Below are 20,730 nucleotides of genomic sequence, written 5' to 3'. Positions count from 1 at the left end.
CAGTACGGTTGTAAAAGTATTTGTTTAAACCCAAAATGAATTTTTTAGGCTTCATTGGACCACTTCAGGCAATGTCTACAGAAAATGTTCTTCAACAAACCCCTCTAGTCAAATAACCTGTTTTCCACAGAAGAACAAAGAGGCTGACAGGGCTTGCCACACCTACTTGGTTTCAGTCAGGGCTTTTCACTGTTTCACCAAGAGTCTTCCCAATCCTCTCTCCTCTCCTGATTCTGCCTGACCTTTCATATATATATATGAATACATATATACATATAAATACATGTTTTATATATATGTTATATGTCATTGCTCCATGCATTTTAGTCAAGACTGCCCCCATGAGCTCTTATCATTTATTTCCCCAAACAGCTCTAAACCTTCAGAAAATCTCTCTTTTCTACTCTTCATCCCAAACTCACTCACTCTGACCTGATGCCTGATCCTAACATAGGCCTGGAACCTGCCTTCTACCTTTCTGTCCCACCCCATTGGGCAGCTTCTTTAGTTGAACGGTCTGCAAGCCCTGGATATTGGCTCTGCCCTTGGACAAAGTCGGGTTCCCAAATCGCCATCCAGATACAGCACTCTGAGCCCCATGATCTTGGAAGGGGTTTGGACCCAGCCTTCCCCAGATGTATTTACACAGAGGGCCTATCACGATTCGTCAAGCCCACTGCCCACCACTCAAATCTAATTCTCCTTCTTTGAACAAGTGATAGGCAGGAAGGTGGAGTGCATCTCCAACATGGAGAGGATATAATTCTTCTCCCAGTTTGAAATCATGATTTGGAAAAAGAATGACATCTGGAAAGTTGGTTGTGCAGATGTCAAAGTTGTGGAGCCATGGTTTTCTAACACCTGCAAGATGGATTCCTAGTAAGACCCCCAGTAACTCCCTGTAACAGAGACTGGGAAGAACGTCTCTAAGGAGAAGGAGGGAAAAAATATCTGTACAAATCCATATAACTATATGTCTTCTGTATTAATAACTAATATCTGTTGAGTGCTTACTATGTGCCAGGCAGCATTCTGAGCACTTAACGTGTGTTATATGATTAATCTTCACAGCAACCCTAGTATTCATTTTCTATTCTTGTCCTTATTTTACAAATGAGTACCCTAAGGCACAGAAAACCTAAAATACTTGCCCAAAGTAGCTTAGCTAGTAAGGGAGGGTGACAGATTTCAGACTCTTGATCTGCACCAGAGGACACAGCATGTAATTTAGGGAGATGGGGGATGCATAGAGAAGGCCACCTCCAGGATGTGTCAGAACCAAGGGACAACAGGGGCTGTGCCCTCACCACCAAACCTGCTCAAACTGATACTCCGTGACCATCTGTCAAAAAACTAGGACAACAGAGCAATGGTCCCAAATGACCTCTCAAGTGTTTTCTAACTCTGAGATTTTGTGATCCTGACATAAGCTTCACACTGTCTTCTAAAATCATCTGCATCTCTTCATCTATGAAATGGGGATAATAAGAGTTCTACCTTCCCTGTGTTATAAAATATATAATTATAGAAAGTAAATAAATTGCATTGCATATAGTAGCTATTTAATAAATGTTACTTATTATAAGAAAAAGCAAACTGCAAGGAAGAATAATTGAGAAGAAAGTGAACTAAATTACTGAGCACCAACAAAATGCAGCCACTTTACAGGCATGGACTCACTTATCCTATGACAACCCAGTGAGGTCGTTATCATCCTTTCTGTTTTGGAAGCGAGGATACTGTGCCTCAGAGAGGCTGGACAGCTTGCTTACAGAAGCAGAGCCAGGATCTGGATCTGACTTGAAGCCTGATTGTCCTGGCTGGGGTACTGGGCTGGGAGCTGTGGGCTGTACTGAAGAGATACCTTATCTATAGCAACATCTCAAGTAAAGGATGGCTGGGAACAGGTAAGTGAAGTCTGGTCATCTTTGCTCATGCAAAGATTGCTCTTGACTCCTTGGCCAGTTTCCAGAAGAAGGGATAGGATGTGAGGTCTTCAACTCCTTCCCCCTGCCTCCTCTGCCCTTCTTTAAAACACCAATTGCAATTTCGGCTTCCAGGCTGTTCTCCCGAGATGGCTCACTCCCCTGACTGAAGGAAGACAGCTACTCCTCAGCCCACTGCCAATCACACTCCTGAGCACCACCCCTAGGTCGGCAGCTTTTCTCCCAGGTACACCATGAGAAACATGAGAAACTGGCCCACATATTCTCTCCTTCTGATGCTTGTCAAAGGTAGTCTTTTGTTGGACTCCCTTAGAGTCTCTAGGGGTGCTCATGGATTCACTGCCTTTTCCCCTCCTTCTCAGGGGCTTGCCCGGAGTGGCAACTACAGGGGTCCAGGGCTGACAAAATGAGAGCTAGAAAAATTCCCTGGGTTTCTGTCAGGTCCACAGAGTTGGTGACTTTGCCACCCACATATATCTTTGCTGTCAAGCAAAGTGTGCAAGTTTGTCTCTTCCATTGTCACTGACTTACCACTTATACAGAGGCAGCAATGGGGCTTGAGATCTGACAGCCATAATTCTCTGCATTCAAAAGTGAGCAAATGGGCACCAGAAAACACTGCAGTGGATTAAGATGCAGGAGCCACTTTGTAAAGAATAGAAATTAATTTCTAACCAATGTCTCTGCTTTAGTTAGGGTCTTAGTCCACCGCAGTATCTTAAACAATATGTACTCAATGATAAATTTTCCATGACAAGGTGAACAAACTCAGAATCAAGGCTTCTTTCCTACTCTTCAATTCAACACATTACCCTAAAATATTCATTGAAATGATAGGATTATACAGTTTTTTTTTTTTTTGTTAGAGCTCTTTATTCATTCTTTCAGTAAATACCATCTCTCATATCTGCTTGATTTTTCTCCACAGCATTTATCACTATTTGACGTGCTACATATTTTACTTGTTTATATTTTGTTGTCTGGCTCTCCACTGGAATACAAGGTCCTTGATGGCAGGGATGAGTTTTTGTCTGTTTTGTTCATTGCTTTAACTCCAGCACTTAGAATAACTTTGGCCCATAACAGACACTCAATAAGTATATTAAATGAATGAGTGAATGAAATACGTATGAGTGAGTGCTATGTACCCTGCACTGAGCTGGATGCCAGGGACATAGTGGTGCACAAGGCTGGTGAGGACTCTGCTCTCATCTACCCACTACAAAAATGCTATTGACTGTAACAAGATTTTCTGAAGAGTTGATTATAGCGTACTCTGGAACACAAACTAACTTACTCTTGGGGAGCAGACATCAAGGCTCCTAAGTACATTGGATGTTAGCAGGGGCAAAATGAAGAAAATAGTGGGCTTTCTCTTTTCTCCACCTTTTCTCTCTTTTGAGTCCCAAGGGCCCCAACCCTGAGTCTGAGGCTGTCAAAGAAAAAGCCAAACACTTCTGTTTTATTTCACAAAGGAATTTTGCGAAGCTTCTCTCCAAACAGACTTGCTGGGGCATGCTATTTCACAATGAAAAGCCGCAATAACACAGCTTCCTAAACAAAAGAGTGATTCCTAACTCCCTCTCACTTTATCACCACCACCACCAAATGATTTTGGTATTCTTCAAGAATACAGAATCCACTGGGTCTTTCTGGGCTTTTTAGCAATTTACACATGCACAAACGCATATGTTTATGAGTGGTAACAGCGTACGTTCGAGTACATGAAACACTGCAGGGACTCTCCGAAGGCGTGCCCTGGATGCCCCAAGGCTCAGAGGCAGCAGTCAGCCAGTGGAACAGCGTGCCACCCAGCATGCTCAACTTGATAGAAAAAAGACCCAGTGACAGGGCACAGGAAGTCAAGCCAACATGCAATTGCCTGTATTAATTTAAATAAAGCCAGGTTCTCAAACTCCATGTTTAAATAAGAAATCTAACAGTCATAAGTTTTCTTTACCTGCATGTATATGGGAGAATAGGGAAAGTTTAAATTATCCTGGCCGGGCGCGGTGGCTCAAGCCTGTAATCCCAGCACTTTGGGAGGCCGAGACGGGCGGATCACGAGGTCAGGAGATCGAGACCATCCTGGCTAACATGGTGAAACCCCGTCTCTACTAAAAATACAAAAAAAAAATTAGCTGGGTGAGGTGGCGGGCGCCTGTAGTCCCAGCTACTCGGGAGGCTGAGGCAGGAGAATGGCCTAAACCGGGAGGCGGAGCTTGCAGTGAGCTGAGATCCGGCACAGCACTCCAGCCTGGGCGACAGAGCGAGACTCCGTCTCAAAAAAAAAATAAAATAAAATAAAATAAAAAAAAAATTATCCTTCTGGCTTAAGGACAAAATTGCATGAGTATTTATAACTTTCAGAAAAAGAAATGTCAGTCTAAATATATTACTAGGGCAACAAATTATTAAGAAAAAAAAAACCCAAAGTACAAACTTTCGGAAATTAAAGTTGTTTTCATAGAATATAGCAGCATTCACTCAGTAACAATTCATTAAGTACCTCGTATGTGCCAGACGCTTTTCTAGACACAATGGAAGTACAGCTCTCAGAATCGCAGGAGCTTATATTCAGTGGAAATAAACACAAAATAAAATAACTAAAATAGATGTCAGATGGAGATAATTGCCATGGAGAGGAGTAAAACAGGCTGGGAGAGAGAGGGTTGTCAGCAGGCTTGGAGAAATTACAATTTTAAATCAGGTTGTCAAGAAGGGACACAATGAGAAGGTGACATTTCAGCAAAGGCCTGCGTGTAGGCAGGGAGCCCAATATTTGGCGTGTGGATGTTTGCTGGACTCCCTGTGTTAGAAATAACATTTTCATGCACATTCTTAAGACGCATAATCGTACCAGCTTTTCTGTAGGTTGGGGAGATAAGGAATCATTTTTTCTTTCTTATCTTGCTAAGAGCTCTTTCACAAGTAGTTCACACTTTCATTTATCAAAACCAAGCGAAGAAATGCCATTAATTAGCACAAAGTATCTTGGGGAGTGGACACGAGGGTTTGACAAGGAAGCGGTCCTGAAAAGATCAAAACTTGCAATATGAACAGGAAGATGACAGCACTGATTATGACAAACGGAAAATGGGGCATGGCATTTTGAGCCCTTTGCCTTGAGTCTCTCCCTAGTCATGTGACCACATTCTGTGGACTGAAGAGTGTTTCTTCCCCAACCACAGAGGTAAGAATACAAAGTAGGTGATGCATTTCTCTCACTGGTCCCCAGATGACTCCACTCCAGCAACCCCAGAAAAGAATCTGCAGCTTCATCTATACCTGCAGGTTGATGTGCCTCCCAAAAACTGTCTCACTCAATTGTGAAGCTGAAATCAATCCTGTGTTCACCTCAGTGGGGTTCTTAGTTTTTCTCTTCTGGCTTCTCCAAAAAGCCAATCATAGAGAAACCTGAGGACTGTGGAGCCACTATGGAGAAGGCTGGAGTGCCTTTACCATCCCTAGCTGAGCTTTAGGGATTCACCCTCCAGGGCCTCTGGGTGTGCTGGGATCACATGGCCTAAGGTAGGCCCTAGAGTCAGTTTCCATCTTTACCTGCCACCTGACAGGAGTGAGAATTTTTACTTAGAGGCAGTGAAAAGGAAAGTCAGCAGCCTCAGGGACAGCACCAAGAAGACACAACCTGAGTGTGTGTTGTCATAAGCTCTGACACAGCCAAGGCCTCCTCGGGCATAAAGACCTCACTGTGTTTGCATAACACCTGTTATAATCGTGAGTGATCAGTAAAGGATTAACTGCCTCAGTCTTCTAAAGAAATGAAGAAGCATTTTATGCACCAAGTTCATAAATAAGCACACAAAAAAACACAAAGGCCTGTGTAGCTGCCTCTGTATGTTGAAATTAGAGAACTGGTACAAGAACAATAACCCATCTCTGTAGTAAGAATCAATGTAATATCTTTGAGTTCATAGCTAGTCCATTTCTCAGCATCAAAACCATCATCATGCTTTCTGTATGGAGGATATCCACCCCGACATATGCACACTCAGAGTGTCAGAGCAATGAGAAACCAGTTATCATCAGGATCCACCTCTTCGGTTGACGACGTAGAAACTGATGAATGAAGAAATTAAGTGACTTTTCCACATCACACAATATAGTGCAGACAGGTAAAGTGATATACTATATTTCTATCTCTTTTCTCCAATGGCCTAGAAGTCAAGCACTAAGAAAAGACAGAAAGGGTAAACCACGTGATCATGTCAAAGTGAAAGAAAAATGACAGTGGCGTGTTCTCCACTTTCCAGACAACTACCTCCTGTCATCTTCCCCACACTTGGCGATCCGTGAAAACTTTCTCATTGTTTTAACAAAAGGTCTCATGGCACAATTTAAACAGGCATTTTTCCTCTCTTAAATAGGTGGCAATGCAGTCCAGGTAGGCAAAGTGATATACAAAAATAAAGAGCCTTAATCATTCACAAAAATATTAATGTGTGTCAAATTTAAAAACAATAAACTACAAATTGCCCCTAACTTTGGCAAGATCCTTTCACCTGTCTTAAAATGAACAAGTTTACAAATTTGGGCTATTAAGTTTTTGTTGTTTTTTTTTCCTCCTTGAGACAGAGTATCGCTCTTGTTGCCCAGGCTGGAGTACAATGGCACAATCTCAGCTCACTACAACCTCTGCCTCCCGGGTTCAAGTGATTCTCCTGCCTCAGCCTCCCAAGTAGCTGGAATTACAGGCGTGCACCACCACGTCCAGCTATTTTTTTGCATTTTTAGTAGAGATGAGGTTTCACCATGTTGGCCAGGCTCGTCTCGAACTCCTGACCTAAGGTGATCCACCTACCTTGGCTTTCCAAAGTGCTACAATTCCAGGTGTGAGCCACTGTGCCCGGCCACATGTGAGTTTTTGTAAGTAAGTTCTTTTAGTAGTGAAAAAAGCATAGCCTCTGGAATCAGAAAAAAATTAGAATCACAACCCCTCACTTACTAGTTCTGTGACCTTGAAAAATGTTGCTTTAACTTTTCTAAACCTCTATTCCCTCATCCATAAAATAAGGATAATAATTTCATAGAGTTATTATAAGGATCAAATTAGATAATTGCTAGTAAGTATCTGAGTGACTACAAAGTGGAGGTGCTCAATAATGCTAACTCCATTCCTTTCAGCACCCGATGGTCTGTAGTAGAGTGGTTTCACCCTCTACTCCAGACAGAAGGAGACAGAAAAGACAGAAAAGCCAGAATGGGAGAGAACATGGCCAACGACCACTAGTGTTTTTCCAAACCAAGAACTCTAAAGTGCCTATCAGCACATTTTTCATAAAAATGCCTCATCAGGAATGTTCTTCCCACACAACCTCTCTAAATCCTTTCCCTGCACTAATGATAGTGAAGGTCCCAATGGCAAGACCGTCACTGGGACGGTCTAGCTCCCCAACAAGAGATGGTGTCCTCATTACCCTTCATTTGCAGAGATGAAGGTGATGCATGTCAGTGTCAGTTTCACCAATAGTAACAGGGAGAGTATTTTTTTTTTTTTTTTTTGAGACAGGGTCTCATTCTGTTGCCTAGGTCAGAGTACAGAGGCATGACCATGGCTCATTGCAGCCTCAACCTCCCAGGCTGAACTGATCCTCTCCCCTCAGCCTCCTGAGTAGCTGGGACTACAGGTGTGCAGCGCCACTCCTGGGTCATTTTTTAATTTTTTGTAGAGACGAGATCTTCCTATATTACTCAGGTTGGTCTTAAATTCTTGAGCTCAAGAGATCCTCCTGCCTCAGCCTCCCAAAGTGCTAGGATTATAGGCGTGAGCCTTCACGCCCTGCATGAATGAATTTTTTACATCAAACCTTCTCCAACACACTTAGTTCAGATGTCTGAGACAAGAGCTGCACAAAGGAGTCTCAATCTTCAGAAAGTGCAGCCTTACCAAGCTTTATGGATGCTCTCCCACAGGGCCTCCCTAGTCTTTAGGACACATTTCATTCATGCATCCATTTAGGAATAGAGATCTTATACCATCCTTACAAAGGAACCTATAATATTAATTACTGACCTGTGATGAGTCAGCTGTCCATCCTCATTCTGCCCATGCTGTCTACATGGAGTTAGTTTTCACTGTAGTACTTGGCCAAGAAAAACCAAGTTTTTCTAAATGAATTCCAAGGATAAATAGCCTCATTCCAGTTCTTTGGCTTCTTCCACTAAAGAATTATAGGGACCTGATCTATGGAAACTGGGAGGAAAGGTCAGGGAATGAGAGCCACTGTCTTGCCAGAAATGCATGTTCCGATGGGGAAAGATAGTTCAAGATATCTGCGCCAAATCACACACTGGAAAGAAGCTGTCTGAGATCTGAGGAAATTTCCACCTGCTAAAAAGAGCTAGCAGTCTGCTGGAAAGAAAAAAATTCATTTGGGTGTCAGAACTCTTACTCTTCACTTTGTGTGTGACTGTAGACAAGTCAGTTAACCTCTTTGCACCTCAGATTCACATCTATATAGTAAAGAGTTCATGTTAGATGATCTCTAAGTTTCCTTCAGCATTAACAAGCTATAGGTCTCTGCCTGGCAAGAAAGAGAAGGAAGCCTCCATGGGACATAGGAGATCAAATATGAAAGATTCCCGAGATATAGGAGTACAGATTCCTGCCTAGCTAATTCCTGTATGTGACACAGTAAGGATAAAATTGAAAAAAGGAACTAAATGAAATACACTCATGATTAATCAAAGGGGACTGAAAGTCATGGCAAACTGCACACCTACCTTGCATCACCTCTAGCTCACCTCCCTTGAGACACTCCTCCTCCTCTTTAATGCCTCATCATGATTCTCAAAAACTGTGATCACTCAAGGTTGAAGCTTTTAATCTCCCATGTATAAAAGGATATGCAAATAGAGTTCAGTTTCCTGTTGAGTCTGCCAAGGTCTTAGCCTGGCAGTTCTGGGAAAAGAGCCAAAGACCTCATATTTCTTGGCTGTTAACATTCTGCCATCTGTGCTCAAGTCAGCAGCCTGGGCTTCAGGCTGTGGTTTGTCTTTAGTCTTACACTTTCCCAAGTTTTCTGAAGGAACCCTTTAGAATGTTCCTGCAAGAAAGTAAGATACAAGTGGCTCCCAAGAAACCAGACAGAGGATTATCTGGTTATATTTGGAGGCAGTAAGAAGAAGGCCAGGAAGTCTATACTTATATAGTATATAGCCACAGAATCCAATCTTGCAAGCTACTTGAAATACTGATATTAATTAAGTCTTAGGCAGGGCTTTCAATAAGTCATCTGTGTCTCCAATATGGGAGTCCCACATCATGCATATGCAGAGTGAAAAAAAAAATTCCTTGGGTACAGTACAGCATTCAAAAATTAAAGACCTGAAAAACACAAGACATCTCAGTGTGTTTCCGGGCTGGAGGCTCTGCTAAACAACAGAAGCAGAGACCGGACTAATTGTCCCCTGTATCTCTTTGACTGAACTCACACAAAACAGAATCTACCATTTTTACTCAGCACAGGGTACTCAGACCCAAGTTTATTGCAATGTTGTTACCAATATTCTGATTGAAAATTGTATATTCCGAGCTATGTTAAATTTAACCTTTATTAAACATGGAATTTCTACTTTTTCTGTAAGTGTCTTGTCTTACTTGTATCTCCCATCTAAAGCTAACTCCCCAAAGGGCTTTCCTGTATGTTCTCACTTCCATTACAAAGTCAAAAGTCAATGTACAAGTTAATTTTTTAAATTTTTTAGAAACCTTTATAAAGAGATTTCCTCCTTCATTTCTCTGTTATCCCAGGCAGCTGTCAGGAGCAAAGAGCTCAAGCCTGCACTGCCTTGGAACAAGACAGCAGTAAAAGATACTCTCAATCTACTCAAAAGGCTGAGGTGGGAGGAATTGCTTGAGCCAGAGGTTCAAGACCAGCCTGGACAACTAAGTAAGGCCCAGTGTCAAAAAAAAAAATGTTATTGTTCCATACCCAATCATTCACTTGGTGTTTTCTGCAGCATTTATTTATAAATATCTCAGTCTGTTCTTAATCCTTGAGCTTCTATTTTTTAAAATCATACTTTCTTTAATATCTACTCAGAGTGTTGATTCTCTTCAAATTTCCCACCTCTTAGTTCTCCTCCCACTTTCTCCCACCCTGAGCATTACACCTCCAACAATGATCATTCTAAGACCATTTACATCTCAATAGGGAAGTGATGTAAAACAGGTCTCCTTACTCTGTTTTGCAGGGTTTTTTGGTTGTTGCTGTTGCTTTCTTCTCTGTCCCACCCCAAACTCATGTGTGTCTGAAATTTAGCACCACCTTGCGCCGTTTGTGAGCATTTTCCTCAGAGGCTTGTCCCAGAGTAGCATTTTGAGACTGAGCCTGAACTCCACTGATGTTACGACCCTTTAAAGTGCCTGGCTCCGAAAGACGCAGGAGTTCCTGCGTAAATCCAGGTCCAGCTACTTCATCACTGTGACTTGTTTTTGGAAAAGTTGAGCTATCAACATATTGCTCCTGTAAAGGCTCAGAACTGAATCTTAGATTCTCCAGGATATATGAGTCCTCTGCGGTTCCTGGGCAGCAGTTCTATGGACTGTAAATGAGAGATGTCCAGATCATACACCTTCAATGGAAGAAAAAGCACTGTCACCTTAGATGACTCCAACTCTGTGGTCTACTTTTGTCTTCCTAATACCATAGGTCATTCTCCAATGCATTTATGGCAAGCCTCATCTACTCAGAAATAACCAAGAACAAACCAACACACTCTTGTGTTAGTGTGGAGGCCCAAGATGACGTAAGTGAATGTGGCTCCAGATGAAAACCTTCTCCTCTCCAACATAAAGATGCCAAAGACTATGTGTAAAGCAAGTCCTAAATCACTCTATAGTTCCATTTGAATATATTTCCCCAGTTCTTATGCATTGCTTCTGCATACACAGAATTCAGTGATAAAAATTGAGACTCTGTCCTAGATACAGTAATTAATTCAGATATCAATGCCAATTGACTGTGTAGAGGGGAGACAATTTTGTACCAAGATTTACTAACCTCTATTTTAATGAGAAAACCAATGGAAAAGCTTTATTCCTACTATGACTCTCTCTGGATAAATTGCTTGCCAGGAAGGGTTAGGATATTTCTGCCATGACTCTTTGGCTTCCACACCCAAAAACATTTGGTCTCCATCACATGTGCAGGAAGGATCTCCTTGTTCAGCAGTACTTACACCATCACCCTGACACCAGTAGTCAGATCTAACTATACAACTTGGGGCCTGAGTGCTGGGAAACTGTCCATACCCACTGCTGACTTGGTCTTCTCACCAGCTGCTTGATCCAACAGATGTATCTTCCTTATGAGGCATCAGAGACCCAGAATGTCCACATCCTGTGGTCCCCTGTACCCTTAACACCCCACATTTGAGTTCCTTTCCAATTCAGAAAACAAAACCTGCAGGCTTTGAGCCAATTTACAACAGATGTGGGTCACAACCACCAACTACCCAGGAAGCCTCCACCAGAGCAGGGCATGAGAATCAGCTTCTTAGCTATTCCCATACATGTGATCCCATCAATCATTTAACAACTGCTCAAAGAGAAAGACTAGGAGACTTTCTCCAGAGCTCTCCAGGGATTTAATTCACTATGTTAGAAATTAAGAGATTACTACTAAGATATAAGAAGGCTAAGACAGAGTTAAGGGAATTATTGGAAAGTTGGCATTACAAATTTACATGTACACTGGGAAAATCTGCAGCGCTACCCATAGCTTTGACATAATGCCTTCCTATACCCTGTCCTTGCGCAACTCTGACTCCCACATCATGGTCATACTCTGGATAGGCCCCTCTCTGCATGTAGAACAATATGAATGGGGATTCTGCTTGTCAGGATATCACCACTAGTCTGTGCCAGGCCTTGCAAGAATGTCCTTGTGCTGCGACTATTTGTACGAGATGGTACCCAGGCTGATCTTCTCTCTGGTTGTCTGCTCTAGCTGGACTTCTTCCTGGACAGGGGAAAAGAAGTGTGCAGACTTTTTAAACATTTTTCCCCCAAGAAAGTGGTCCCTGATGGCACTGCCTACTGAGAAAAGCTAAGAAAGATAGGAAGAAAGAGGACGAAGTGCAAGGAGAAAAATAATGATGTGGATGCAGAATATTTATAATGTGAATTCATATTAACCTGACTTCCTCAGAAAATGTCAACGTTAGTATTAGGATGTGTATTTCCTTCAGAGCTCTGAAAGAAAATATGAGAATTCAAGGGGTGCTACTGCAGAATCCACACACACACATACACACACACACACACACACACACACAAAAGTGCTTCGCTGTGGCTGGAATGATGCAGAGTCTTGGCAATAGTTCAGGAAGCTGCCAGCTGTCCTCCTATTGTAAACAGTGAAGTAGGTCATCTGTGGCTTCCCATCCTCATCTGTCTAGGCCATTTTCTTGGACCCTCCTCCACATCCCATTCCTCATATGTTCTCATTCTATTTCCATCAAACTGCAATCTCAAGAAATGACCTGAAATCAATTCATACTAATGTCTGAGGAATGAAAACAGAGGAAGGCTTTAGCTTTTCTGAGATTGGCAGGGAGGGTCGCAAGTGAGCATTGTATTTTCATAGACATAATAGCCATAAGCTAAACAATGCAACAACCACAGCAGAACTTTCCAAGCCTGAGGAACACTGCCCAAAATGAAAGACAGAGGTTCGTGCTCTCTTCATATGGAGGTTCAGTGTGGATCATACACAGAGAGTCTGGAGCCTCCCACAGTGGGCACTTCTTTTCCCCTGTCCAGGAAGAAGTCCAGCTGGAGCAGACAACCAGAGAGAACATTAGCCTGACCATGGAGAAAGGCACTGCAGCAGAATTAGGACCAATGGAGGAAAAAAAATGAATGGAAAGATACTTCATTTCAATAGCAGTAATAGCTTTGTAAGAGTTGATAGCCACTCAGCAGTGAAACAAGCATCCTTGTCAGTGGATGAGTTCAGTGGATGACTACACTGGGAAGGTTGTCTACATTGGTTGGGAGCTAAACTCAATGAGCTCTTTCCCTCCTAGGATTCATTATATACTGTATGTATATGATTACATATACAGAGTATATGTAATATATGTATAATATGTATATTACATATACTCTGTATATGTATATTACATACACACATATTACACATACTCCATACATGTAATCATACTCCTTATACACATTTATATGCATTATATAATCAATTTTCCATGTTATTGGATATTTTTCCTAATCAATATTTTAAATAAGCTACGTTAGGATTGTGTCTAGAGGTATATTATAGTTTACTCAATCAGTTCTCTTCATGGTTGAGCATTTAGGCAGCTTCTACATTTTTCCTACTATGAAAATTATTGTGATGAACACACCTGTACTTACAACTTTTTCACTATTTAAAATCATCATATATGTATATGATTATTTGGACCCTCTTCCACATCCCATTCCTCATATGCTGTCATTCTATTTCCATCAAAATGCAATCTCAAGAAATAACCTGAAATCAATTCATACTAATGTTTAAGTAATGAAAACAGAGGGAGGCTTTAGCTTTTCTGAGACTTGCAGGGAGAGTCACAGGTGAGCATTGTACTTTAATAGAGATAATAGCCTAAGCTAAACACTACAGCAACCACAGCAGATATTCAAATGGTATATATAAAAATATACAATTATATTTGTATAAATATATATGTAAACATATAATAAAGTAAGCTCCTATTTTCTTAATTAGAAGATTCAAATTAAGAATTTTGTCCAACTTGAATATATAAAACTTTAGGGTTATAGAGAAATTAGCCAATTCTACTTTACAGTTTTAATGTATTAATAGAGTTAAACATGCGTATTTTAAAATCACATATTATGTAAAATAATATATCAACTTTGAATACTGCTTTTTCCTTTTCATAATTCATAAAATAACTTTAAATTCTTCTTAAGCATTTCAAATCAAGGTATTTGTCACTAGAGCCACTTTTTATCCTCAAATATTTTTCCAGAGTATATGAAACTCACTTTGCTAAATTGAAAATTTAGAAGCACATTAGATTTAGAAACATAATTTTAAATTGTTTGAACAATAGCACATTATTAATACCTACTTTTGAGACACAATACATACTCACAAAACATTAGAATCATTGTTTTGTCATTTATCCTATAAGTGAATATTCATGATCTCCACAGCAAAACATTTCCTTTGATAGATTTGTTTAAACAATATCAAACACTTGTAATCTTGAAGGCACTGGAAGGCCCAAAAAATAGTTACCATGTTTCTGTTAAACTACTTAGTCGTCTTTTTAACTAATTCTATCAGCTCACTGCCATAAGCATCCATGAGCTAGCATTGATTGAGATCATTCCAATGTGTCCTCACTAAACTGTACTTAACTGTTCAAAGTAAAATAATTAAGTGAAAGCATTGTAATATTGTTTTTCATTATTATTGTAAGGAATCAAATATAAGGGATTTCTTCTTCTCTGAAGATCATGAACCTTACTTCACGTTCAAATAGATATAGTATTTTCTCACAGTAAATTCCCCAAGTGGAAATAGTTGCTCAAAAGAATATAAATATTTTTACTCTTTTGACATTAACTAATTGGCTTCCAATAAAAATCAAACAATTTATATTGTTACCAACATCTTGCCCACATTGGGAGTGTCACCATTTTGAGCAAAAGCTGTAATTAAATATCTAACCAAAAAATTGTTTGTTAATACTTTACATTTTTATTACTAGAGAGTTAAAACATTTTTCAAGTCCGATACTCAATGATTAACTTTCTTCATTTGTCCTTCACCCATTTGTTTTTTAGGTTGATGGTGTTTTACTCATTTATTTGTGTGATTATAATAATTTTGTGCCTGAGTTTCACAGCATTTAACCACAATAACAGCATTGGTGAAAGGAGTTTCAGAGGTATTGTGGATGGCAGAGGGTGGTGATGGCAAAGTGCCAAGGAAAGGGAAAAAGGAAGAAGAGGGTTTTTATACTGATGTGTTTCACTGTGCGTTAGTACCACAGAGGTCGGAGTGCAGTAAGCCTTTGTTCAAAAACACCCAGCTGTGATCCGCTATGTAGGTCTCAGCATTGGAAGAGTCCTCTGAGTGTCATGGGAAAATAATATATGAGTTTTATTGCCCCTGTGTCCCAACTATTTTCTGTTTATTTCACATTGGTCTACTGCAATAGTTTCAGAACGTAAACAAGTATCACCAAAAACATCAGTGATAAATAATTCCAACCACTCATTTCAATATTACTAAATATACCCATGGCACTGAAAAGAGAATATAATGGAAGAGTAAAGGAGTTGGGACTAATCGTGACTGAGTACCTGAATAGTAGGCTACGCACTAGGTATATGATGAACCAAGAAGTTGAACCCAAATCTAAGTAACTTACATAATCCCTTCCTTCAAAGAACTTAGTGTCCAGCACAAGGCAAGTGTTCAAGAAAGAGCTTGTTGTGAATTGAATCCATTTCATTGGAATACAGCATCCTTGCAGAGTTCCAAATTTTTAAAATAATGTGTTTCTAAAGACCATTGTCTTTAGAAAGACCAGTGACCAAAGACCTTAGACCACTGGTCTAAGGGCCATCTGGAAGCAGATCCCCAAGGTGAAATTCTGACATTGAATGCCCAGTTCCTAACAGGTCATGTGCCTTGTTCTGATGAGAAAACTGTCGAATGAGGGAGTAGCAGTGGCATGAAGGTTGTTAGTAGGTAGCATGGGCCAAATGGCCCAGTGATGTGGTGAAAAGTGCACTCCTCCAAATAAGACTCTAGTTACTAGAAAGTCACAAGTAGGTAAACAGATGCTGGGAGAGACAGTTTTTGTTGGATAAAGTCAGCAAAGAAAAGCTTTTAGAGGAGACGAATCCTGAGCTGGTGCCTACAGATAGTGACAGCCCTAGTGCAACTGGGAATATTACGGAGAGTGAAAGAATCTCCCTCTCTAATGCCACCAAGAAGTCCCTTCACCCCAGAGCAAAGACATAACCTATCTCCACCCAAGTGAGCTATGTATTTTTGAAATATATCCCCTCTGAACTAAACCACGTTTCTGTTCACTTCAGATCAACCAGTGTGAATACCATAGATCTGAGAGCTTAGAAGGCCTGTGTTTTTCTTCACTCTTCTCTTGACCCCATGTGAGTTTGATTCAAGAACATGAGAATTAGTCCCTTTTCTTGGAATTACAATCACCAATTAGCACACCACGTCCAATTGCTCTTTTTAAGTCTAGGAGAGCACAAACAATGCACAGGTGAAGAAAACTATGCCTAGTCCTCCCTAGGTTGTCCAAAGTAACTGAATTTATGACTTCAAGGACAGAATACATCAACCCAATCAAAATAAAATCAAAGAAGCCCATTTTCAGGGACTAGAAACAATTCACAGAAATAACACTTTGAATGAAATTCTCATTTTTAGTGCAGAAGTGGAACATAACATCCTTAGATTACTTGCTTTCTAAAAGTGAATACTCTTTAGGTATTACTTTTTCAACATTGATGAGTTTACAACATTTATTTTTGCATAGCAGACAGAACTGTGTAGGCATTCACAGTTGCAGAAAGAAGAAATTGACTAGCTTCCTGCTTCACACAAAGAAATCATGTAAAAAAAAAAACATTTCAAGCCAAAAGAAAAAAAAAGTTTTAAAACATTTTAAAGTCTCAGATTACTTGCTGGCTATAATGGGAATGTGTAACTTTGTGAAGATATCTGTAGCCATCTTATCCTAATGATCACTCATCTTTATCAAACCATTATATTCATCTTCACATGATGCAATACACAGGGCATAACATCACCTACACGGTATTTCTGACAGAAATAAATAAACAAACTAAAACTAATCAAACTTTAGTTCTAACAGGAGACAGGAAGTTAGAAAAGCAAATTAAAGGATTCCACAAAGAAACATCTAGACAAATCCAGCAGGCTGAATAGGTTCAGTCTCACCAATAATCAATGTCATGAAAAGGGAGGAAAAAGTGCCATAGAGGGGAAGCAGTGGAAGGAGAACTATTAAAGATTAAAGAGATTTAAAAGATTTAACAACAATGGAATGCATAGTCTTTGAATGGATCCTTGTTTAAAACAAAAAAAAAAATCTGTAACAGAGGCCAGGCATGGTGGCTCACGCTTATAATTCCAGCACTTTGGGAAGCAGAGGCTGGAGGACCGCTTGAGCCCAGGAGTTTGAGACCCTGTGCCTGTAAAAAAGAAAGAAGAAGGAAGGAAGGAAGGAAGGAAGGAGGAAGGAAGGAAGGAAGGAAGGAAGGAGAAAGAAAGAGAAAGAGAGAGAGAGAGAGAAAGAAAGAGAGAGAGAGAAAGAAAGAAGAAAGAAAGAAAGAAAGAAAAGAAAGAAAGAAAGAAAGAAGAAAGAAAGAAGAAAGAAAGAAAGAAAGAAAGAAAGAAAGAAAGAAAGAAAGAAAAAGAATCTATAAAAGACATTTGGAGCATTTGGAGGAAAATTAGGAAAACTTGACTATGGGTTTGCTATTAAGTTATTTTCGGGAATTTCTGTTAACTTTGTCAGGTGGAAAATGGTATTGTGGCTGTGTAGAAAAATATTCCTTTTCATAATATGCACTGAAGTGAATTGTTATTTTATCTGTAATTTTTTTAAATACTCAAGCAAAATAAATAGAAAATGTGACAAATGTTAACAATTGTTAAATCTAGGTGATCATTCTATAGATACTTATTTTGTTAATCTCTTCTTTTTGGATTGTTTCAAAAATTTTATCATAAAATCCTTTTTTAAAGTTTTCATTTTGTGGCTGGACATGGTAGCTCACCCCTGTAATCCCAGCACTTTGGGGAGCCAGGGCAGGTAGATTGCTTGAGCCCAAGAGTTCTAAACCAGCCTGGGCAACATAGCAAAACCCTGTCTCTACAAAAGAATGCAAAAATTTTGCCAGGCAAAGTGGTGCATGCCTGCAGTCTCAGCTACTGGAGAGGCTGAGGTGGGAGGATCACTTGAACTTGGGAGGTCAAGGCTTCAGTGAGCCATGAGCATACCTCTGCACTCCAGCCTGGATGACAGAGTGAGAACCTGTCTCAAAAAAATAAACAATAAAGTTTTCATGTTTAAATGGCCAACAAGTCTACAGCAAATTTAAACAATGAAAATTTGAAATACAATATCTTCCTTAAAAATTAGCATATTTTCTTAAGGAATACTACTCTGCTCAAAGAATTCCCTAGATCTGTAAGTGTTCGGACAAATTAAAATCTTGTGTTTATATAACATATTTCTAAGACAACAATGAATTCTGTCACTAACTATATGAGTAAAATGAACAAGAAAACCACTAATAATGATGTTGCACATTTTAGATTCTTATTATTCTTTTTGAAGACACAGGCATAACTGAGATATCTGAAAATCACTGACTTTCAAGATTTGACATAATGATAATAGCTCAAGATCAAGTCTTCCCTTTGTGTTAGAAGTGGGGGTGGGACAGTTCCAGACTTCCACAGTTGTACCAGTGAACCCCAATCAGACGATTTTCAAGCTACTTCTCCTTCGGTGGGTGGGCATCAGAGAGAAGCTAAGAGATAGTTTTGACAAAACCCAAAATGTGTCCAGACCCCTCAAATAAGGTAGCCTGACCAGGTTTACTCCATTCGTAGGGCTTAATATGGATCTCAGTTCAAAATCCTGGTCTCTTTTAATTCTTGTCCAGTTGCTAAGTATATTGTTTGTTTGACCCATTAACTCTGCAAGTCATGTTGGTCCATTCTTCTTCTTTACAGTTTTGCAAAAAACCTCAGGTTACAGTTTCAAATATCTGTCACTTAAACAAGTAAGCACTTATTATTTTTAATGGGAGGGCTAACATATTGCCACAAAAATATAGTATGGGTACTGAAGAAAATATACACAGACTCTCAGGTCATCACTGAGCCTTCCCACCATCATCATAGATCCAGCATCTGACTTCCAGAGTACCACCAAGAAGAAATCAGAGGCAGATGACATACAGATCCATGGTCCTTGACTCTAGAGAGTCCAACCAAAATGTGTGGATCCATTTAATCATTTCTACAGAAATGAGAGGCTGCTGCTCCAAATGACTTCTAACCACTCACTCATCCATCACTCAAAGCATATGATACAATTGATCTACTGGTCATTAGCAAAGTAGGTAGGGAGTGGTGAATCAGTGGAGAGAGCTTGGTATTTACTGCTGCTGTTGCAGCTTTGGTAGCACAAACAACACGGAATTAGGACAGGGATTTTCAAAGTATTACCCATGGACCTCTGGGCACTTCAAGATCTTTTCAGGGAGCCCATGAGGTCAGAATTATTTTCACAATTACAGCAAAACATTATTTGCCTTTTTCATTGTGTTGATATTTACACTGATGGTGGAAAAGCAATGGTGGATAAAACTGCTGGTGCCTTAGCATGAATCAAGGCAGGGGCATCAAATCTGTATTAATAATCATTATATTCTTCACTGCCACAAATTTCCAGGGGGAAAAATGTTAGTTTCACTTAAAAGTGATACTGACTGTGTCACCTTACTAGGGCTGCCATAACGAAATACCACAGACCAGGCGACTTAAACAACAGAAATTTATTTTCTCACAGTTCTACAGGATGGAAGTCCAAGATCAAAGTGCTGGCAGAGTTGGTTTCTTCTAAGGCCTCTCTCCTCCATCTCCAAGCAGATGGCAGGCTTCTTGCTGTGCCCTGAAGAAAGGGTGGTCTTTCCTCTTTGTGTGGGGCACACTGGTGTCTCTTCTCATTGTGTGTCCAAATTTCCTCCTTTTTTTTTTTTTTTTTTTTTTTGAGACTGAGTCTCGCTCTGTCGCCCAGGCTGGAGTGCAGTGGCCGGATCTCAGCTCACTGCAACCTCTGCCTCCCGGGTTTACGCCATTCTCCTGCCTCAGCCTCCCCAGTAGCTGGGACTACAGGCGCCCGCCACCTCGTCTGGTTAGTTTTTTGTATTTTTTAGTAGAGACGGGGTTTCACCATGTTAGCCAGGATGGTCTCAATCTCCTGACCTCGTGATCCACCCGTCTGGGCCTCCCAAAGTGCTGGGATTACAGGCTTGAGCCACCGCGCCCGGCCATTTCCTCCTCTTATAAGGACATCAGTCAGACTGAATTAGGGCCAACCTTAATGGCCTCATTTTAACTTAAAACCTCTCAAAAGGCCCTTTCTGCAAGTATAGCCACATTCTGAGGTTATGGGATTCAGGGCTTAAACATGAATTTAGGGGGCAAACAATTGAGCCCATAATACTTACAAAGCAGTAACAATTCTTAATTGTATTAAATCTCAACTTTTGAGTACATGTCTTTTTAGTATTCTGTGTGACAAAATGGTAAGTACACATAAAGCACTTCTGTTACATTCCAAATTATGATTGTTATCTAAGATCACACTTGTGTGGTTGTTTGAGTTGCAAGTTGAACTAGCTACTTTTTCCAAAAAACACACATTTTTGCTTGAAAGAACAATTGACAGGCAACTATGGTTATTCAGACTTGTAGATTTGCCAGCCATTTTCTTAAAAACAGATGAACAGAGCCTGTCATATTAAAATTAAAAAACTGATAGTTATTGCTAATTATTAAATCTTTTTTTTTTTTTTTGGACAGAGTCTCACGCTGTCACCCAGGCTGGAGTGCAGTGGTGTGATCTCAGCTCACTGCAACCTCCACTTCCTGGGTTCAAGTGATTCTACTGCCTCAGCCTCTCAAGTAGCTGGGATTAT

General features: G+C 40.2%; 1 long non-coding RNA gene and 3 gene segments (V, D, J or C); 3 read left to right on the top strand and 1 right to left on the bottom strand.

The window, feature by feature from the left end:
• Positions 1-20,730, top strand: part of LOC117070008 — a 677,437-nt gene that overhangs the window by 549,796 nt on the left and 106,911 nt on the right.
• The window catches only part of LOC117070016, a 705,780-nt gene that overhangs the window by 607,065 nt on the left and 77,985 nt on the right, over positions 1-20,730 (top strand).
• Positions 1-20,730, bottom strand: part of LOC117070040 — a 405,055-nt gene that overhangs the window by 335,586 nt on the left and 48,739 nt on the right. The window lies entirely within an intron of this gene.
• Positions 1-20,730, top strand: part of LOC117070011 — a 387,464-nt gene that overhangs the window by 344,952 nt on the left and 21,782 nt on the right.

Source organism: Trachypithecus francoisi, unplaced genomic scaffold (assembly GCF_009764315.1).
Source record: "Trachypithecus francoisi isolate TF-2019V2 unplaced genomic scaffold, Tfra_2.0 Lachesis_group3, whole genome shotgun sequence".
Lineage (NCBI taxonomy): Eukaryota > Metazoa > Chordata > Mammalia > Primates > Cercopithecidae > Trachypithecus > Trachypithecus francoisi.
This window is presented reverse-complemented; position numbering and strand designations above follow the sequence as displayed.